The 21,198-nt window shown below is 61.9% G+C and overlaps 1 protein-coding gene across 5 annotated transcripts in view; it reads left to right on the forward strand.

Moving 5' to 3' along the window:
* The window catches only part of DOP1A (DOP1 leucine zipper like protein A), a 2,904,166-nt gene that overhangs the window by 2,256,247 nt on the left and 626,721 nt on the right, over positions 1-21,198 (forward strand). The window lies entirely within an intron of this gene.

Genomic DNA, 21,198 nt, shown 5'->3' on the forward strand with positions numbered 1-21,198 from the left:
CCTGCGTGGATCCTGGGAAGATAAAACACCTCCATGGGCTCATGGCCCACACGGCTACCCTATTGTGGGAGTATCACTGCTGTCGCTATTATCACCCTGTGCAGCTGCATCCGGAGGTGGTTGCACTATGGGAGGCAGCCCACGCAAGGCCCTAGTCTGCTCCTCCATGGCTGCAAGCATGCGGGTGTGGTAGGTCTGGTTCTGGAGGATGAGTGTGCGGAGGTCCCCATGCAACAACTCACGGGATGCCCGGACCTCCGCCCTCGTTGCCTGCATCTCAGCTGAGAGCGTACGGGTGAGACTCTCCAGCTGCTGTTCTGTCCTTTGGTGTGTTGAAGCCTCAAGCTCAACAAGAGTCGTCCTGAGGTGAAGGAGCTCCTGCCTCAGGGCTTCCCTGTGGCCCTGGGACTCAATGGAGATGGCCTCCTGCAGAGTCGCCAGTGCCGCCCGCCTGTCCCTGTTGGACCCCAACATGTCCTCCCTGTGTGACTGGCAGATGGAGTCGGTTGCCTGCTCTAGTCGCTCCATCAGCCTTTCTGGGGGGACAATGGAAGTGGCCACCCTATCCATGGCCTGAGCCATCATCTCGGATGATGCAGCCTGTTGGGTTGCCATACCGTAAATGGATTGCTCCCATGCGGTATTGCCGGGTGGCGTACGGCCACCACGTCGGCGGGCACCACACCTGTCTGGGGCAAGGCGAACTGCGCCTTGCTGAGCCGGCACTGCCTGAGGCTGCAGGACTGCATTCCCCCTCTGATCTGCTGGCCCAGGAACAGGATCAGATGTCGCGGAGTGTGACCCTGCATCCGTAACCACCGAAGGCGTAGCTGCCAACACTGACATCCCCATGGAGGGTTCTGACCCTGGTGCAGGTGGGTGAGACAGAACAGAATCCCTCCCTGGAACACTCACCTGCGACGGCACGTAGGTCTCATCCGAATCAACACCTGAGTACAGCTCGGGGGAGGTGCAGCCAGAGACACCCCTTGAGAGCACGACCTGCAGCACTTGTGGGTTCTCCCCCACCACCACACCACGTCCCTCACTGGTGGTTGGTCGGCCCTCGGACCCCTCCTGGGTCTGCACCATCTCCACAACCCCAGCAGTATAAGGTGCGTCTTCCCCTGCAAAGACATGAAAACAAAGAAATGGAAACAGGCATTAGCACCATGGCACACAATGAGGGCTGAGAAGCAAGAGAACCAGTACTTGATTGACACATGTCCCACATGACTAAAACCCTCCCATGCATGCACCCTCACTGCGTATGAAGTGCAGGCAAATGGCACACACTGATGACACCAAGATGGAAGATGAACACATTTTCTGCATGCTGCCTGGCAGTGGCATCACACATTGGCCTGTGATTGCCAGGTGAAACACACATGCCATCACACAGATGGCATGTACCATTGATATTGAGTGAAGATGGAGAGGAGGGCAGCACCTATTCATTCAGTCCAGTTCCCGCATGTAATCGCTTTTCTAATTCTAACAGGTCAGATTATTCACCTGGAGCTGCCAGTCTGAAATGGTCCAATTGCACAGGGACATGTGTGTACAAATGATATCCAGGTAACAAAGTCACTTCACTTTACCATACCCATGTCAGACATGTGACTAGTGGACAGCGACATGCCTAGTGAAAGTGGTGGAATGCAAACAAACTGACTGAATGAACAGTGAAAAATAAGCAAATATGTTGTGGCAAGGTGACACTTCAAGGGCAACTGGCGTGCAGTTGGGCTAGATGTCTACTGTTGGCAGAAGGGATACTGCTATGGCCAAATGCAGCTGCGCAGGAAGGATTGCATGAAGCACATGGCTGACCCATACGACTCAGGCGCACACACTCTCACCTGGCACACAAACAGAAGCCCTCACACACACACCATGCACATGGATGACACACACATGCATGTGCACTCACCGGACAATGCCTCGTAATCAGCCAGATCTCCCACGCCTTGGATCTGTTCCTCCGTGACGTAGGTCCCAGCGACTGACTCATGTGGAGTGAGTTCCATGTCTACTACTGGAGACCCACCTCCAGTCACTAGAGTTGCGGCATGACTTGAGGCCAGCTTACTCTTTGCCCTGCGCTTTAGGTCATTCCAGCGCTTATAGCAATCATTGGCTGTGCGCCTCACGATTCCAAGGGCACTTACGATGTCCGCAACGGTCTGCCAGTGTGCCTGGCGTTGAGCAGGTGTGGTCTTGGATCCTGCAACAATGACCATCTCGTTGTCATGTCCGGACACATACTCGACAAGTGCATTCAGTTCGTCATCCGTGAAGCTGGGCTTCCTGGATGGGCCGGACTGTGTAGCCGTGTCTGGGGCATCAGCCAGTGCCGGACGAGCACTCTTCCTCTTCCGCTTGGAAGGTGGTGGTGATCCTGAGTGTCCTGCGCCGCTCTGGACACTAGGGGCAGGAGCCCTGGTGGACTCTGTATCAGGAGTGTGGGATTGCACACTCAGCATGGGAGTTGGTGCAGGCATTGGCTCTAGTGTGATGGTGTCAGGGGGAATGTCAGCAGCATGGACTAGGACCGACACTGTCCTGGCTGGGTGTGTGAGGGCTGGGGTGGATGGAGCCGCAGCTGCCCCTGCAGCCTCTCCGCCCTGCCTCCTTGGTGCAGCAGATGACCTTGCTGGCCCAGATGCACGTGGCATGGTGACATCAACGTGCACCAGCGCACGTGTCATAGGCCTGCTGACCTGGAAGTCAGCCATGGAGTCAGCCAGATCTGGTGCCACAATGGGCTGGTCCAACAAGGGCTGAGCATGGATGGTGTCAGCCACATCAGCTTCAACGGGAGGGGGTGGGGGGGCGGGGATTATGGGTGCCCTTGACTGGTCCTCCACACATGGGGGGACAGGCTCACCCTGCAAGTAATGACCACGTCCCCTACCGGATCCACCACGGCCACCACTTGTGGCTCTTCCACCTTTGCCACCCTTACGGAATCCTCGCCTCCCAGCCATGGCACTGATGTAAATGTGCGTATGGGAGTGGCTGGAAACTATTGTCCTGGGCAATAGGGGGTCAAAGGGGTTGGGTACCAGATGGTAATTGTACCCTAGTGCTCTTGCAAGGCTGATTGTAACCCCTGGGGAAAGATGACGGGTCACGCTACGCACAGGAGCCCCAAAAAAGGGAGATGACGTGCACGCAACCCCTCCTAGACCACGTGTGCAGAAAGAAAAACCTGCACTACGCTGTGGCACCCAGTAACACAAGAATGAACGTATGCGTGTCACACGCAGCCTAGAATGACCTCTGAAGGGGTAGGCTACACACGGGGCAAGCACAGATGTTAGATACGTGCGTGACTCACCGTCTGCCTGGTAAACGAGCGTGTAAAAGGAGCACGTTTGGTTGGCAACACCCCCGCCAAAAGAAGATTTGTACGCTGTCTGAGGAGACAGGACAACAGTAGAAGGGAACACTGTTTGAGGGAACAGGCCCAGGTAAACCAGTAAAAGCGAAAGAAGAGAAAAAGCTGTCAGAGGTAACAGGGAATACGAACTTGAAACGCCGTGAAGTAAATCGCATGTGAAACGACAAGAAGTACAGAATTCACCCACTCGCTCTCCACGAAAAGCACGTACAAGGAAGTGGTGTACTACGCGTACCTTTTATACAGGCCCACACGTCCAGCGTCACTTACGCGGCGTGTACGCGCTAGGGCCATTTCCACCAATTACACGCTTTGTCACTTCTGCGTGTAGGGACATTTCCTCCAATTACACGCTTTGTCACTTCTGCGTGTAGGGACATTTCCTCCAATTTCACGCTTTGTCACTTCTGCGTGTAGGGTCATTTCCACCAATTACACGCTTTGTCACTTCTGCGTGTAGGGCCATTTCCACCAATCACACGCGATGAGACTCTGACGTGCAGTCTTTCCACGTGTGCTCTGTCATCACGTGCTGTGTGGGAAACACCTGTGCGGGTCACGTCACAGACGCGCTTACGCGCTGAGGGCCTTTGGTCCAATAGAATCGCGTATGCGTGCTGACGCGCTTACGCGCTAAGGGCCTTTCCTCGATTTTCACGCTGACGTGCAGGATTTTCACGTGCCAAATCACTCCGTACCAAGCTGGCCACGCGTATCCACAAGGAAGACCAAGCTCCTGCCCAGAAGGCCGAACTACTGCCCCCCAGAGGCCCGAGCACGCTCCCACCTGCCATCTGCTGCTGCCTGACTGCCTGCTGCCCACGTGCACTGCCATTTGCTGCCTGCACATCAGCCAGGGGTGCTGTTGCTGTGACCACCCCTGCTGGAACCGAAGACTCCCGACTGGAATTCCATCGCTCCACAGCCCAGCCCCAGGACCCAGTTGCCCACCCACTCCTGCCTCTGGGGTTGTCATGTCGGGGAAAACACCATCTGTGACCACTGACAACCCCCGGCCAGAGAGGCAGAGGGGCACCAGCTTCAGTGCCACCGAAGTTGGTGTCCTGATGGAGCAAGTCCTGGGGCAGTATGATGCCCTCTTCGGAAGTTCCCGCGCCGACAAGGAAGGACGGACTCGGATCTGGACTGACATCGTGACTGCCATCAACGCGGAGGGGGTGGCAGTCCGGGACTTACAACATGTCAGGAAGCGCTGGGAGGACTTCAGGTCCAGGACCCTGAACAAGGCCCAGCGCCTCTTGAAGGCAGCGGATGCCAAGGGGCGCCGGGGCCACTTGTCGGAAGAACAGATGGGGGTCCTGGAACGCATATCCCCAGCGCTCCACGTCCAGGTCCTGGAGAAGCAGACCCGTCTGGAGTCGAGCGGTGAGTGTACATGCATCCTGATTGTGAGCAGTGCGTGTGGTGATTATTCGGTATTGTGCAGGTTGCACATCTGTTTGTATGGGGTCGAGTATGGGTGGGGGTGTACATGGCCGTGGGGCTGACACATGCAAGGGTTGTAATGTGTGAGACATGGATGGTGCTTGTGTGTGTAGGCTTGCATGGCAAATGCAGTTGTGCGTGCACACATGTTTGTATGTATGTGTATGTAAGTAGACATGTCCGTGATGTCACGCATGTATGTTGTTTTGGGCTGCATGTATGAGCACTGTGTTCATGTGCATGTGTGTGTATTTGACAAGGGTGCAACAGTGATGCAACATGGATGCATGTGACTGCGGTATGTGTAAGCCTGATTGGCAGATGTGACATGGATGTCCGTCTGAACAGTGCGACACTTGGCAGAGGTGTACACATGCATGCAAGTGTGGTGGTGTGTGTACATGTGTGGTGCACTTCCTGTGTTGCATGTGATGTCTGGGTCACCTTTGGCTGCTCATGCTGTTGTATGTGTATGGATGGTGGTGGCAGTTGCGATATGGCTGTGGTATGGCTCATGTGTGCGAGTTGCAATGACATGTGTGTTGGGGATTGTGATGACATGTCTGAGGTTTGCCAATGCCACTCATGTGCAACTGTCATGTGTGTATGTGTCCATTGTACAGTGCCCTGATGCCTGTGTTTTGTTTCTCCCTGCCTGCAGCGTCAACTGATGAAGAGGGCGGAGAAGGTGCTGTGGAGCACAGCGGCGGGGATCCGACCGCCAGCCGGAGACGCAAGGCCCGGCTCCCCTCCCGTGTTGTCATCTCGTCGGGGAGTGAGGAGTCCGGTGCCGCGTCCCAGGCCGCAGCTGCCGGGGGGAGGTCCAAGAGGCGGAGGTTGGAGTTGGACTCCTCGGCAGCAGAAGGGGCAGCTGGGACCCCACAGGGCCCAACAGGGGAATATGGCACGGAGTCATCCAGGTTGGTGGGGGGTCTGGTGGAGGAGGAGGCCGTGCAAGCACCAGAGACGGGGTCTGGAGGTGGGGATCCCACTGGTGCTAGTGGTGCAGTCCAGGACCAGGGACAGGAGGCAGCACAGGACGCCGCGGAGGTGCCTGTGTGCAATCCTGTCCCCGATCCTGTCCCTGCATCATCTTGCACCAGCAGGGATGCCTACGTCCAGACCCGTTTCCAGGCAGGGGATGAGCTGACGTCAACTGGCCTTCCTCTGCCTGCGGACGTGGCTATCCAGGTCCGGGTTGAGCCTGTCCTGGCTGGTGTGGCGTTGCGTCAACGGGCCATGCGAGGTGACCTGCAGTCTTTTCATGGAGAGACTGCACGTCATCTCGAATGGCTCGTTGACCACGTCAGCCTGCTGGGACAGGTCACCCAGACCGGATTCCTCCGTCTGATGGGGCTTGTTCCGACCCCCTCCTCAACTGGACCCCCTACGCGCCAGTCGTCCTCTGTGCCATCTTCCCACCCATCAGTCACCTGGGTGCCCTGTGGAGCTGCCTCTGACAGTGCGGCCAGGCTGGTGGAGGAGGCATCCCTGCCACAGTCGGGAGTCGGACGTCCAGCAGGGGTGGCCACATCAACAACTGCACCCCAGCCGGCGGAGGATGTGCAGGCAGCAGGAGGCAGTGCACGGGCAGAGGCAGAGCAGCAGCAGCAACATGGTGGGAGCCATGAAGGCTCGGGGCCTTCGACATCGGAGGGGCAGGCATCGGCCGGAGGGCAGGAGGACCCAGGACAGAGAGTGGCAGCAGTTGGGCCACGCCATAGGTGCGGAGCGGCGGCGGGCGGAAGAGGCGCGGCTCACAATGGTCAGGGCGGAGAACTCCATGCGGAGGGCCCTGAGGCGGGCCGAGTGCCTCGAGGCAATCCGCAGGGGGTTGGAGGAGGACACGGCGTCGTCCCTGCGGACCCTCGGGGCCATGGAACTGGACCGCCCCCGGGACATCGAACAGGAGTTCGATGATGCCCTGGCCCGGAACACCACGGAGTGAGCTGCTGGACTTGCCCGCCGCCTTTGTATATAGTTCTTTAGTTTTAGGTTTCCTTTGTTTTTTCTTATGATTTGGAGTCGACGGACACTGCTCCACTTTTTGTATATAGTTGATATTTAGGTAGGTTTTTTAGGAGGTTTCCTTAGTTCAGTTGTGATGAAGGACCCTTGTTATTTTTGTACATAGTTCTTTGTTGCATGGAGAGTTTTTACATTTCACTTTGGACAAAATTTTTTGGATTTGATTTTCTACTTTTGTGTTTTTATGCGGACATGCAGCTTATTTTTTCACATTTACATTGTAGTTATTTTTTCTTTCTTTACCATTCGTATTTTTGTCCAATACATTTTTTTTAACATTGTTCACTGTGTGGTTTCATCTCATTGGTTTCATGCATGTCATGTTGTGTGTTTTCCCATTCAATTTGAAAATATGTGTGTGACGGACATGGGTTCATTTGCTTCATGAACATTGGGGGTGTAACATGTGTTTTCATTTCCATGTGGGTGAATGGGTTACTTGGTAGGGCTTTTTGGCTGTGGAGGCTGACCATTACGCACATGATTGGGGATTGTGAGGACCTGGTGGGGGCTGCACATGGTGGCAGGGGGGTGGGGGTGGTGGGAGACATGAGTGGGGGCCTGGTGGAGGGTGCCCCTGCACTGCTGGGGGTGGGGGTGGTGGGAGACATGGGTGGGTGCCTGGTGGAGGGTGCCCCTGCACTGCTGGGGGGTGGGGGTGGTGGGAGACATGAGTGGGGGCCTGGTGGAGGGTGCCCCTGCACTGCTGGGGGGTGGGGGTGGTGGGAGACATGGGTGGGTGCCTGGTGGAGGGTGACCCTGCACTGCTGGGGGGTGGGGGTGGTGGGAGACATGAGTGGGGGCCTGGTGGAGGGTGCCCCTGCACTGCTGGGGGGTGGGGGTGCAGGGGGACATGAGTGGGGGCCTGGTGGAGGTTGACCCTGCACTGCTGGGGTGTGGGGGTGGTGGGAGACATGAGTGGGGGCCTGGTGGGGGCTGCCCATGGTGGCAGGGGGGTGGGGGTGGTGGGAGACATGAGTGGGGGCCTGGTGGAGGGTGCCCCTGCACTGCTGGGGGGTGGGGGTGGTGGGAGACATGGGTGGGTGCCTGGTGGAGGGTGCCTCTGCACTGCTGGGGGGTGGGGGTGGTAGGAGACATGGGTGGGTGCCTGGTGGAGGGTGCCCCTGCACTGCTGGGGGGTGGGGGTGGTGGGAGACATGAGTGGGGGCCTGGTGGGGGCTGCCCATGGTGGCAGGGGGGTGGGGGTGGTGGGAGACATGAGTGGGGGCCTGGTGGAGGGTGCCCCTGCACTGCTGGGGGGTGGGGGTGGTGGGAGACATGGGTGGGCGCCTGGTGGAGGGTGCCCCTGCACTGCTGGGGGGTGGGGGTGGTGGGAGACATGGGTGGGTGCCTGGTGGAGGGTGACCCTGCACTGCTGGGTGGTGGGGGTGGTGGGAGACATGAGTGGGGGCCTGGTGGAGGGTGCCCCTGCACTGCTGGGGGGTGGGGGTGCAGGGGGACATGAGTGGGGGCCTGGTGGAGGGTGCCCCTGCACTGCTGGGGGGTGGGGGTGGTGGGAGACATGGGTGGGTGCCTGGTGGAGGGTGCCCCTGCACTGCTGGGGGGTGGGGGTGGTGGGAGACATGAGTGGGGGCCTGGTGGGGGCTGCCCATGGTGGCAGGGGGGTGGGGGTGGTGGGAGACATGAGTGGGGGCCTGGTGGAGGGTGCCCCTGCACTGATGGGGGGTGGGGGTGCAGGGGGACATGAGTGGGGGCCTGGTGGGGGGTGCCCCTGCACTGCTGGGGGGTGGGGGTGGTGGGAGACATGGGTGGGTGCCTGGTGGAGGGTGCCCCTGCACTGCTGGGGTGTGGGGGTGGTGGGAGACATGAGTGGGGGCCTGGTGGGGGCTGCCCATGGTGGCAGGGGGGTGGGGGTGGTGGGAGACATGAGTGGGGGCCTGGTGGAGGGTGCCCCTGCACTGCTGGGGGGTGGGGGTGGTGGGAGACATGGGTGGGTGCCTGGTGGAGGGTGACCCTGCACTGCTGGGGGGTGGGGGTGGTGGGAGACATGAGTGGGGGCCTGGTGGAGGGTGCCCCTGCACTGCTGGGGGGTGGGGGTGCAGGGGGACATGAGTGGGGGCCTGGTGGAGGTTGACCCTGCACTGCTGGGGTATGGGGGTGGTGGGAGACATGAGTGGGGGCCTGGTGGGGGCTGCCCATGGTGGCAGGGGGGTGGGGGTGGTGGGAGACATGAGTGGGGGCCTGGTGGAGGGTGCCCCTGCACTGCTGGGGGGTGGGGGTGGTGGGAGACATGGGTGGGTGCCTGGTGGAGGGTGCCCCTGCACTGCTGGGGGGTGGGGGTGCAGGGGGACATGAGTGGGGGCCTGGTGGAGGTTGACCCTGCACTGCTGGGGGGTGGGGGTGGTGGGAGACATGGGTGGGGGCCTGGTGGAGGGTGCCCCTGCACTGCTGGGGGGTGGGGGTGGTGGGAGACATGGGTGGGTGCCTGGTGGAGGGTGCCCCTGCACTGCTGGGGGGTGGGGGTGGTGGGAGACATGAGTGGGGGCCTGGTGGGGGCTGCCCATGGTGGCAGGGGGGTAGGGGTGGTGGGAGACATGAGTGGGGGCCTGGTGGAGGGTGCCCCTGCACTGCTGGGGGGTGGGGGTGGTGGGAGACATGGGTGGGTGCCTGGTGGAGGGTGCCCCTGCACTGCTGGGGGGTGGGGGTGGTGGGAGACATGGGTGGGTGTCTGGTGGAGGGTGCCCCTGCACTGCTGGGGGGTGGGGGTGGTGGGAGACATGAGTGGGGGCCTGGTGGAGGGTGCCCCTGCACTGCTGGGGGGTGGGGGTGGTGGGAGACATGAGTGGGGGCCTGGTGGGGGCTGCCCATGGTGGCAGGGGGGTGGGGGTGGTGGGAGACATGAGTGGGGGCCTGGTGGAGGGTGCCCCTGCACTGCTGGGGGGTGGGGGTGGTGGGAGACATGGGTGGGTGCCTGGTGGAGGGTGACCCTGCACTGCTGGGGGGTGGGGGTGGTGGGAGACATGAGTGGGGGCCTGGTGGAGGGTGCCCCTGCACTGCTGGGGGGTGGGGGTGCAGGGGGACATGAGTGGGGGCCTGGTGGAGGTTGACCCTGCACTGCTGGAGTGTGGGGGTGGTGGGAGACATGAGTGGGGGCCTGGTGGGGGCTGCCCATGGTGGCAGGGGGGTGGGAGACATGAGTGGGGGCCTGGTGGAGGGTGCCCCTGCACTGCTGGGGGGTGGGGGTGGTGGGAGACGTGGGTGCCTGGTGGAGGGTGCCCCTGCACTGCTGGGGGGTGGGGGTGGTGGGAGACATGGGTGGGTGCCTGGTGGAGGGTGCCCCTGCGCTGCTGGGGGGTGGGGGTGGTGGGAGACATGAGTGGGGGCCTGGTGGAGGGTGCCCCTGCACTGCTGGGGGGTGGGGGTGGTGGGAGACATGAGTGGGGGCCTGGTGGGGGCTGCCCATGGTGGCAGGGGGGTGGGGGTGGTGGGAGACATGAGTGGGGGCCTGGTGGAGGGTGCCCCTGCACTGCTGGGGGGTGGGGGTGGTGGGAGACATGGGCGGGTGCCTGGTGGAGGGTGCCCCTGCACTGCTGGGGGGTGGGGGTGGTGGGAGACATGGGTGGGTGCCTGGTGGAGGGTGCCCCTGCACTGCTGGGGGGTGGGGGTGGTGGGAGACATGAGTGGGGGCCTGGTGGGGGCTGCCCATGGTGGCAGGGGGGTGGGGGTGGTGGGAGACATGAGTGGGGGCCTGGTGGAGGGTGCCCCTGCACTGCTGGGGGGTGGGGGTGGTGGGAGACATGGGTGGGTGCCTGGTGGAGGGTGCCCCTGCACTGCTGGGGGGTGGGGGTGGTGGGAGACATGGGTGGGTGCCTGGTGGAGGGTGACCCTGCACTGCTGGGGGGTGGGGGTGGTGGGAGACATGAGTGGGGGCCTGGTGGAGGGTGCCCCTGCACTGCTGGGGGGTGGGGGTGCAGGGGGACATGGGTGGGGGCCTGGTGGAGGGTGCCCCTGCACTGCTGGGGGGTGGGGGTGGTGGGAGACATGGGTGGGTGCCTGGTGGAGGGTGCCCCTGCACTGCTGGGGGGTGGGGGTGGTGGGAGACATGAGTGGGGGCCTGGTGGAGGGTGCCCCTGCACTGTTGGGGGGTGGGGGTGGTGGGAGACATGGGTGGGTGCCTGGTGGAGGGTGCCCCTGCACTGCTGGGGGGTGGGGGTGGTGGGAGACATGGGTGGGTGCCTGGTGGAGGGTGACCCTGCACTGCTGGGGGGTGGGGGTGGTGGGAGACATGAGTGGGGGCCTGGTGGAGGGTGCCCCTGCACTGCTGGGGGGTGAGGGTGCAGGGGGACATGAGTGGGGGCCTGGTGGAGGTTGACCCTGCACTGCTGGGGGGTGGGGGTGGTGGGAGACATGAGTGGGGGCCTGGTGGGGGCTGCCCATGGTGACAGGGGGGTGGGGGTGGTGGGAGACATGAGTGGGGGCCTGGTGGAGGGTGCCCCTGCACTGCTGGGGGGTGGGGGTGGTGGGAGACATGGGTGGGTGCCTGGTGGAGGGTGCCCCTGCACTGCTGGGGGGTGGGGGTGCAGGGGGACATGAGTGGGGGCCTGGTGGAGGTTGACCCTGCACTGCTGGGGGGTGGGGGTGGTGGGAGACATGAGTGGGGGCCTGGTGGGGGCTGCCCATGGTGGCAGGGGGGTGGGGGTGCAGGGGGACATGAGCAGGTGTGCAGGCTAGTCCCCTGTTTTGTGGGCTGCCTGCAGGGGCCGTGGAGGGTGTACAGGGAACACCTGTGAGGACCCACCCAGCCTAATTGCGTGTGATTATTCCCGCACACCCCTGTAATACACGTACCTGGCCAAATCGCATGTGAGAATTCCCGCGCACCCCTGTAATACACGTACCCAGCCGAATCGCGTGTCGAACTTCCCGTGTACCCCTGTAATACACGTACCCAGCCAAATCGCGTGTGATAATTCCCACGTACCCCTGTAATACACGTACCTGGCCAAATCGCATGTGAGAATTCCCGCGCACCCCTGTAATACACGTACCCAGCCGAATCGCGTGTAGAACTTCCCGTGTACCCCTGCACTGCTGGGGGGTGGGGGTGGTGGGAGACATGAGTGGGGGCCTGGTGGAGGGTGCCCCTGCACTGCTGGGGGGTGGGGGTGGTGGGAGACATGGGTGGGTGCCTGGTGGAGGGTGACCCTGCACTGCTGGGGGGTGGGGGTGGTGGGAGACATGAGTGGGGGCCTGGTGGAGGGTGCCCCTGCACTGCTGGGGGGTGGGGGTGCAGGGGGACATGAGTGGGGGCCTGGTGGAGGTTGACCCTGCACTGCTGGGGTGTGGGGGTGGTGGGAGACATGAGTGGGGGCCTGGTGGGGGCTGCCCATGGTGGCAGGGGGGTGGGGGTGGTGGGAGACATGAGTGGGGGCCTGGTGGAGGGTGCCCCTGCACTGCTGGGGGGTGGGGGTGGTGGGAGACATGGGTGGGTGCCTGGTGGAGGGTGCCTCTGCACTGCTGGGGGGTGGGGGTGGTAGGAGACATGGGTGGGTGCCTGGTGGAGGGTGCCCCTGCACTGCTGGGGGGTGGGGGTGGTGGGAGACATGAGTGGGGGCCTGGTGGGGGCTGCCCATGGTGGCAGGGGGTGGGGGTGGTGGGAGACATGAGTGGGGGCCTGGTGGAGGGTGCCCCTGCACTGCTGGGGGGTGGGGGTGGTGGGAGACATGGGTGGGCGCCTGGTGGAGGGTGCCCCTGCACTGCTGGGGGGTGGGGGTGGTGGGAGACATGGGTGGGTGCCTGGTGGAGGGTGACCCTGCACTGCTGGGTGGTGGGGGTGGTGGGAGACATGAGTGGGGGCCTGGTGGAGGGTGCCCCTGCACTGCTGGGGGGTGGGGGTGCAGGGGGACATGAGTGGGGGCCTGGTGGAGGGTGCCCCTGCACTGCTGGGGGGTGGGGGTGGTGGGAGACATGGGTGGGTGCCTGGTGGAGGGTGCCCCTGCACTGCTGGGGGGTGGGGGTGGTGGGAGACATGAGTGGGGGCCTGGTGGGGGCTGCCCATGGTGGCAGGGGGGTGGGGGTGGTGGGAGACATGAGTGGGGGCCTGGTGGAGGGTGCCCCTGCACTGATGGGGGGTGGGGGTGCAGGGGGACATGAGTGGGGGCCTGGTGGGGGGTGCCCCTGCACTGCTGGGGGGTGGGGGTGGTGGGAGACATGGGTGGGTGCCTGGTGGAGGGTGCCCCTGCACTGCTGGGGTGTGGGGGTGGTGGGAGACATGAGTGGGGGCCTGGTGGGGGCTGCCCATGGTGGCAGGGGGGTGGGGGTGGTGGGAGACATGAGTGGGGGCCTGGTGGAGGGTGCCCCTGCACTGCTGGGGGGTGGGGGTGGTGGGAGACATGGGTGGGTGCCTGGTGGAGGGTGACCCTGCACTGCTGGGGGGTGGGGGTGGTGGGAGACATGAGTGGGGGCCTGGTGGAGGGTGCCCCTGCACTGCTGGGGGGTGGGGGTGCAGGGGGACATGAGTGGGGGCCTGGTGGAGGTTGACCCTGCACTGCTGGGGTATGGGGGTGGTGGGAGACATGAGTGGGGGCCTGGTGGGGGCTGCCCATGGTGGCAGGGGGGTGGGGGTGGTGGGAGACATGAGTGGGGGCCTGGTGGAGGGTGCCCCTGCACTGCTGGGGGGTGGGGGTGGTGGGAGACATGGGTGGGTGCCTGGTGGAGGGTGCCCCTGCACTGCTGGGGGGTGGGGGTGCAGGGGGACATGAGTGGGGGCCTGGTGGAGGTTGACCCTGCACTGCTGGGGGGTGGGGGTGGTGGGAGACATGGGTGGGGGCCTGGTGGAGGGTGCCCCTGCACTGCTGGGGGGTGGGGGTGGTGGGAGACATGGGTGGGTGCCTGGTGGAGGGTGCCCCTGCACTGCTGGGGGGTGGGGGTGGTGGGAGACATGAGTGGGGGCCTGGTGGGGGCTGCCCATGGTGGCAGGGGGGTAGGGGTGGTGGGAGACATGAGTGGGGGCCTGGTGGAGGGTGCCCCTGCACTGCTGGGGGGTGGGGGTGGTGGGAGACATGGGTGGGTGCCTGGTGGAGGGTGCCCCTGCACTGCTGGGGGGTGGGGGTGGTGGGAGACATGGGTGGGTGTCTGGTGGAGGGTGCCCCTGCACTGCTGGGGGGTGGGGGTGGTGGGAGACATGAGTGGGGGCCTGGTGGAGGGTGCCCCTGCACTGCTGGGGGGTGGGGGTGGTGGGAGACATGAGTGGGGGCCTGGTGGGGGCTGCCCATGGTGGCAGGGGGGTGGGGGTGGTGGGAGACATGAGTGGGGGCCTGGTGGAGGGTGCCCCTGCACTGCTGGGGGGTGGGGGTGGTGGGAGACATGGGTGGGTGCCTGGTGGAGGGTGACCCTGCACTGCTGGGGGGTGGGGGTGGTGGGAGACATGAGTGGGGGCCTGGTGGAGGGTGCCCCTGCACTGCTGGGGGGTGGGGGTGCAGGGGGACATGAGTGGGGGCCTGGTGGAGGTTGACCCTGCACTGCTGGAGTGTGGGGGTGGTGGGAGACATGAGTGGGGGCCTGGTGGGGGCTGCCCATGGTGGCAGGGGGGTGGGAGACATGAGTGGGGGCCTGGTGGAGGGTGCCCCTGCACTGCTGGGGGGTGGGGGTGGTGGGAGACGTGGGTGCCTGGTGGAGGGTGCCCCTGCACTGCTGGGGGGTGGGGGTGGTGGGAGACATGGGTGGGTGCCTGGTGGAGGGTGCCCCTGCGCTGCTGGGGGGTGGGGGTGGTGGGAGACATGAGTGGGGGCCTGGTGGAGGGTGCCCCTGCACTGCTGGGGGGTGGGGGTGGTGGGAGACATGAGTGGGGGCCTGGTGGGGGCTGCCCATGGTGGCAGGGGGGTGGGGGTGGTGGGAGACATGAGTGGGGGCCTGGTGGAGGGTGCCCCTGCACTGCTGGGGGGTGGGGGTGGTGGGAGACATGGGCGGGTGCCTGGTGGAGGGTGCCCCTGCACTGCTGGGGGGTGGGGGTGGTGGGAGACATGGGTGGGTGCCTGGTGGAGGGTGCCCCTGCACTGCTGGGGGGTGGGGGTGGTGGGAGACATGAGTGGGGGCCTGGTGGGGGCTGCCCATGGTGGCAGGGGGGTGGGGGTGGTGGGAGACATGAGTGGGGGCCTGGTGGAGGGTGCCCCTGCACTGCTGGGGGGTGGGGGTGGTGGGAGACATGGGTGGGTGCCTGGTGGAGGGTGCCCCTGCACTGCTGGGGGGTGGGGGTGGTGGGAGACATGGGTGGGTGCCTGGTGGAGGGTGACCCTGCACTGCTGGGGGGTGGGGGTGGTGGGAGACATGAGTGGGGGCCTGGTGGAGGGTGCCCCTGCACTGCTGGGGGGTGGGGGTGCAGGGGGACATGGGTGGGGGCCTGGTGGAGGGTGCCCCTGCACTGCTGGGGGGTGGGGGTGGTGGGAGACATGGGTGGGTGCCTGGTGGAGGGTGCCCCTGCACTGCTGGGGGGTGGGGGTGGTGGGAGACATGAGTGGGGGCCTGGTGGAGGGTGCCCCTGCACTGTTGGGGGGTGGGGGTGGTGGGAGACATGGGTGGGTGCCTGGTGGAGGGTGCCCCTGCACTGCTGGGGGGTGGGGGTGGTGGGAGACATGGGTGGGTGCCTGGTGGAGGGTGACCCTGCACTGCTGGGGGGTGGGGGTGGTGGGAGACATGAGTGGGGGCCTGGTGGAGGGTGCCCCTGCACTGCTGGGGGGTGAGGGTGCAGGGGGACATGAGTGGGGGCCTGGTGGAGGTTGACCCTGCACTGCTGGGGGGTGGGGGTGGTGGGAGACATGAGTGGGGGCCTGGTGGGGGCTGCCCATGGTGACAGGGGGGTGGGGGTGGTGGGAGACATGAGTGGGGGCCTGGTGGAGGGTGCCCCTGCACTGCTGGGGGGTGGGGGTGGTGGGAGACATGGGTGGGTGCCTGGTGGAGGGTGCCCCTGCACTGCTGGGGGGTGGGGGTGCAGGGGGACATGAGTGGGGGCCTGGTGGAGGTTGACCCTGCACTGCTGGGGGGTGGGGGTGGTGGGAGACATGAGTGGGGGCCTGGTGGGGGCTGCCCATGGTGGCAGGGGGGTGGGGGTGCAGGGGGACATGAGCAGGTGTGCAGGCTAGTCCCCTGTTTTGTGGGCTGCCTGCAGGGGCCGTGGAGGGTGTACAGGGAACACCTGTGAGGACCCACCCAGCCTAATTGCATGTGATTATTCCCGCACACCCCTGTAATACACGTACCTGGCCAAATCGCATGTGAGAATTCCCGCGCACCCCTGTAATACACGTACCCAGCCGAATCGCGTGTCGAACTTCCCGTGTACCCCTGTAATACACGTACCCAGCCAAATCGCGTGTGATAATTCCCACGTACCCCTGTAATACACGTACCTGGCCAAATCGCATGTGAGAATTCCCGCGCACCCCTGTAATACACGTACCCAGCCGAATCGCGTGTAGAACTTCCCGTGTACCCCTGTAATACACGTACCCAGCCAAATCGCGTGTGATAATTCCCACGTACCCCTGTAATACACGTACCTTGGCCAATCGCGTGTAGAACTTCCCACGCACCCCTGTAATACACGTACCAAGCCAAATCGCGTCTGATCATTACCACGCACCCCTGTAATACACGTACCAAGCCAAATCGCGTGTGATAATTCCCGCGCACCCCTGTAATACACGTACCTGGCCAAATCGCATGTGAGAATTCCCGCGCACCCCTGTAATACACGTACCCAGCCGAATCGCGTGTAGAACTTCCCGTGTACCCCTGTAATACACGTACCCAGCCAAATCGCGTGTGATAATTCCCGCGCACCCCTGTAATACACGTACCTGGCCAAATCGCATGTGAGAATTCCCGCGCACCCCTGTAATACACGTACCCAGCCGAATCGCGTGTAGAACTTCCCGTGTACCCCTGTAATACACGTACCCAGCCAAATCGCGTGTGATAATTCCCACGTACCCCTGTAATACACGTACCCTGGCTAATCGCGTGTATAACTTCACGCGTACCCCTGATATGCACGTTACCTGCTTTGCGTTCCTTGTTTGGCAGCCCTGTGGACTGGTCCAGGGTTAGCGCTTCCCTTTGCGATGATTTAGCGATTTTGATGGCTTTTCCTTGCGCGAGGGCGTTCTTGGGGGCGTTACTGGCGCTGCTGCAGGGTCGCTGCGATACTCTGCGCCACGGCTGGTTTGGGAGCCTATAATCCATGAATACGCTGTGCGCGGAAATCGGTTTTAGCGCACGTGCCTGGCGCAGACAATCGCACGCGGACACTCTGCGCCAGCCGCTTGCGACACTTTTCTGCGAAATTCTATGAATTACCCTGTAAGTATCACGTCGGGTCGTCACCACTGAAAGCGAGCCCCATTTTACAGGGCAGCACCCCTAAAATACAGGGGACCCATAATCGCCATTAACCAGAGTAAATGCACCCCTCTAGGGAATCAAAAGTCATGAGGCTTTCTTGCAGGTGATGACAAGACTTTCATCTTTACAGATCATGAGGACTAGGGAAATGGCAGAGGACTCTGCCATTTGAGGCCAGCATTCTGTCGTCGCGCTGGCTCCCTCCAAGGTCCTCTGGATACTTTGCTGTGCCTGGGGCTTAAATACCCTTCACTTGGTCACTGGATACCAGCAGAGCTTCTCCAAACCTGTTCTTCTTGCCATACAAGGGATGTTGCAGAGGCTCCAGTGTTGCATGGCCATGTTCCCTACTTAACATAATGCTGCATTAGCAGGAATAATTTTTCGCTCTTGTTTAGCATAATTTACTATGTTATAAACATTCATACATAAACGCATCTTCCCGCCATTCTCTCAGCACTTAACTCAAACTTATATTTGATCTGGTGCAGCAATTACTACAAAAAACCTGTTTTCCCATAGTATTCTGTTGTGCCTTGAATCTTTTTTAGGCACCATTGGCCTGTGATTGACAGGACCAGTTGATCTTCCACTTCTTTCTCTCTTCCACTCTTACACTCAGTGATGTAACACCGCACACAAGCTCTGCAATCTATTCTTAGCGCAAGCACATTCCTCTTTGGCAGGGAACCTGCTTTTTACCGTGTGTTTTGAAGAAAGCTATTTTACAATGTACAACAGTTTTACAAAGTAATTCAACTAATACTTGGGATTGAAATATAAGATGCAAATAACTATCTTTATTTAGTGACTGGCCACACCTCTGTGTGATTATTTTTGCATGAAAGAAGCTTTCCCAGTGCTATAGTGCTTAGAAGTCTTGACTAATTGTAAAGCGCTTGGGACAGTTTGGAAATGTAGGAAAGTTCTAGGCTCCTTCCCAACAAGAGTCCCAGATGGGCGGGGCGTGGCCTGATGGCGACATGAAAGGACGTGCCTGTGGGGAGCTCCTGTAGATCCGTTAATGATCCTTCGGATAAAACAAGTTTTCGAGTGAAAAGGCATGCCAGTATGATACTTAAGTATGTCTGAAGGACCAGAGCGCACAACGAGAGTTGCAAGGGCCTGAACCGTAGCGTGGAAGGGAAGTTACGGCCATCGGAAAGCAGCTGGGTGCGGAGATCGAGTGACTGGCAAGATGGCGACCCCAGGACAAAGGGCCATAAACTAGCTGCGGAAGTTGCGGCCGTGCAGGCGAGCTGGTGCGACCGTGGCTAAGCCAGAAGTGGCCTCTAAGGATTCCTGCCGGCACACAACACAGGAGGCATTGCTGAGGGGGCCCGGCTAGACCGTGATACGCGTGCTACGGACTGGGACGAGAACGGCAGGTGTGGAGGGCCCTGACCAGTGCCTGGCATCGGACGCCGCGCGGGGCTGGTGGATCGCCCCTGGCGGCGCAGCTGTCGCGGAGCGAGGTGGAGCGGAGAAGCCGCGCTCACCGGGCTTCGACGCCAGAGGAGACCACTTCGGCACGGCCGCAGAGGGGGCCGAGGTAGCTGAACCCAGCGGGCGCGCTGGCGGACAGTGTGGCAGTACGCTGCGCTGTAACATCAGCGGCGCGGTACATTGGAGCGCTGGGGCTGTGCACGGGGGCTGGCGCGCCGTGATCGGGCTGACTGAGGCTTCTTGTGGGATGTGAAGCCCGGCTCGGGAGCACAATACAGGACCCCGCCGGAGGAGGGCGGCCAGGCCCGTGGCGGGGATAAGTGCAGCAGGGGCCCTGTAAATCGATTGCAGGACACGGCAAAGCTGCCCCTGGGAGGATTGCCGTTGCCGGGCACTGTGTGGTGGCTGGCATTGTGCACCCCAGGGTTCGTGGTAGGACCTTGGGGCGCTCATTGAACGGTGGCCCCCCCGGCGGTTGTGGGGCTAATGGGGGCCAGATAAGGCTGGAGGCACTGGCCCCCGCCGGGACCTGGGCGAAGGAGAGGAGAGAGCCGGAATCATTCTGATACCCCCAGGAGGGTTCTGCGGAGTTGAGCACTTGTGGGGGCCCTGACCGGCCGTGTTTGGCATTTTTGTGGAGAGACTGGATGACGGGCAAGCACTCCGGCGTGCACCACATTGTTGCATGATCGAGGGCTGCGCAATGAGACAGTGGAACCCACTGTGCAATGAGGATCGAGGTGGAGGCCTGTGATAATAGCTGGAGAGCGGTAGTGGGACGTCGCCCACTAAAGGACAGACCGACCCAAGCAAGTCTATGGACGGATGATGCGGACACTCCGCCCACGGTAGGATCACTTGCTGTGGTGGGAATTAACAAGTGAAGCAGTGGCATTGGGAGGCCTTGGACAATTGCTAAGAGAGAGCTGGCGCCCAGACTGTGATCTGCCGCTGCACTCGAGGTCACAAGTCTCTGTGTGGCGGCCGTTTTGGCCAAGCGGGCGGCGTAGCATCGGTGCCCCAAACAGCTGCTGCAGGCATTGGCGCTGACCCCCCGACAAGAGGCGGATAGCCTGAGGCGGATTGTTATTACGTGGGAGGACACAATCCATTGCGGCAATAGAAGGTTGGCAGAGCCTTTGAGATTCTGAGGCCCCCATGCTTGGGTAAGGCCTAGGGCACTGGAACGGAGGGCGCGCCCTTCCCCCCCTAACTGTGGAGCATAAGGGGTGGGCTGACCCACAACGTGCGGCTGCTGAGTCATGTCTACTAAGCCTCCAAGGCAAAAAGCGAAGCAGCCAACGCTGGACGAATTCACCAGAACGCCGCCCGGCCCGGAAGGCGCCAGAAGCAGGGACAGGCCCCCCGCAGGTAGCATGGCCACTGCGGGCACTAATCAAGAGGTCCTGGCTGCGATTGCGGACTTGAAAGCGGACTGGGAGGCCAAGCTCGAAATAGTTGTGGCCGAATTAAAATCAGCGTTGGACCTTAAAGTTGGTGAAGTGCAGGAGGAGGTGAACCTACTCCGACAGGATGTAAGGGCCCTGGCGGAGTGCACGGAGAGCCTGGAGAAGGAAGGGAGTCTGAACACGGCGGACTGTGCCACACACAAGTCGGCGCTGCATGCCCTGATGCAGAGAGTGGGCAACTTGGAGAATAGGGGGAAGGAAGCGGAAGGACGCGCCCGAAGGAATAACATCCGCATTGTGGGTATACCGGAGGGAATAGAGGGCCATAACCCCACTGAGTTTGTCGAAGGCATGCTGCTACAGGAGATAACCGGAGGAGTTCTGTCTCAGGGATTTGCTGTGGAGCGGGCACATGGGGCCCTTGCGAGGAGGCCGCCACCAGGCAATCCGCCTAGGCCAGTTATCGCCAAGATCCTCAACTATCGAGACCGGGAAAGGATTTTGGAACACTTCCGCAAAGGTGGAACAATTAAGCGGGGGGAGGCAAACATAACAGCCTACCCGGACTACACCCTGATGGTGCAGCGGAGCCGAATGAACTTCGGGGCTGTTAAAGGAGACTGAGGGAAGCGGGCCAGAAATACATGCTACTTTATCCGGTGGAATTGAAGGTCTTTCATAAAAACAGAACTTTGTTTTTTGACACCCCGGAGGATGCCATGGGATGGCTTGATACGCAGGGATGCCCCCAGGAGCCCGACATCCAGGCGGACGAAGGAGGCGGACGAGATAAGTAAAGTGTAACGGGAGCGCTGGCAGTTGGCGCGGCTCTGGACTATGGGACTTGATTATAGTCATTGATGTGGCCCGTTAGCAGACGGGATAGGAGTAGAATAGATATTGTATGGTGTGCACTGTGACTGTAGCTTAATAAGGGGCCTGGCAGGGCTAGTCCTTACACCCCCATTCAGTATTAATAGTTAAGTGGCCATTAGGGCGCTTCACCCCACTGAGCTCTGTGTGTACCAGACAGGGCTAGATGTGGGGGTGCCTGAGATCCAGGGATGGAGCTGGGCAACAGTTGGGGAGGGAGTTGTTGGGGAA

This window comes from Ambystoma mexicanum, chromosome 4p, assembly GCF_040938575.1.
Source record: "Ambystoma mexicanum isolate Mex_15411 chromosome 4p, UKY_AmexF1_1, whole genome shotgun sequence".
NCBI lineage: Eukaryota > Metazoa > Chordata > Amphibia > Caudata > Ambystomatidae > Ambystoma > Ambystoma mexicanum.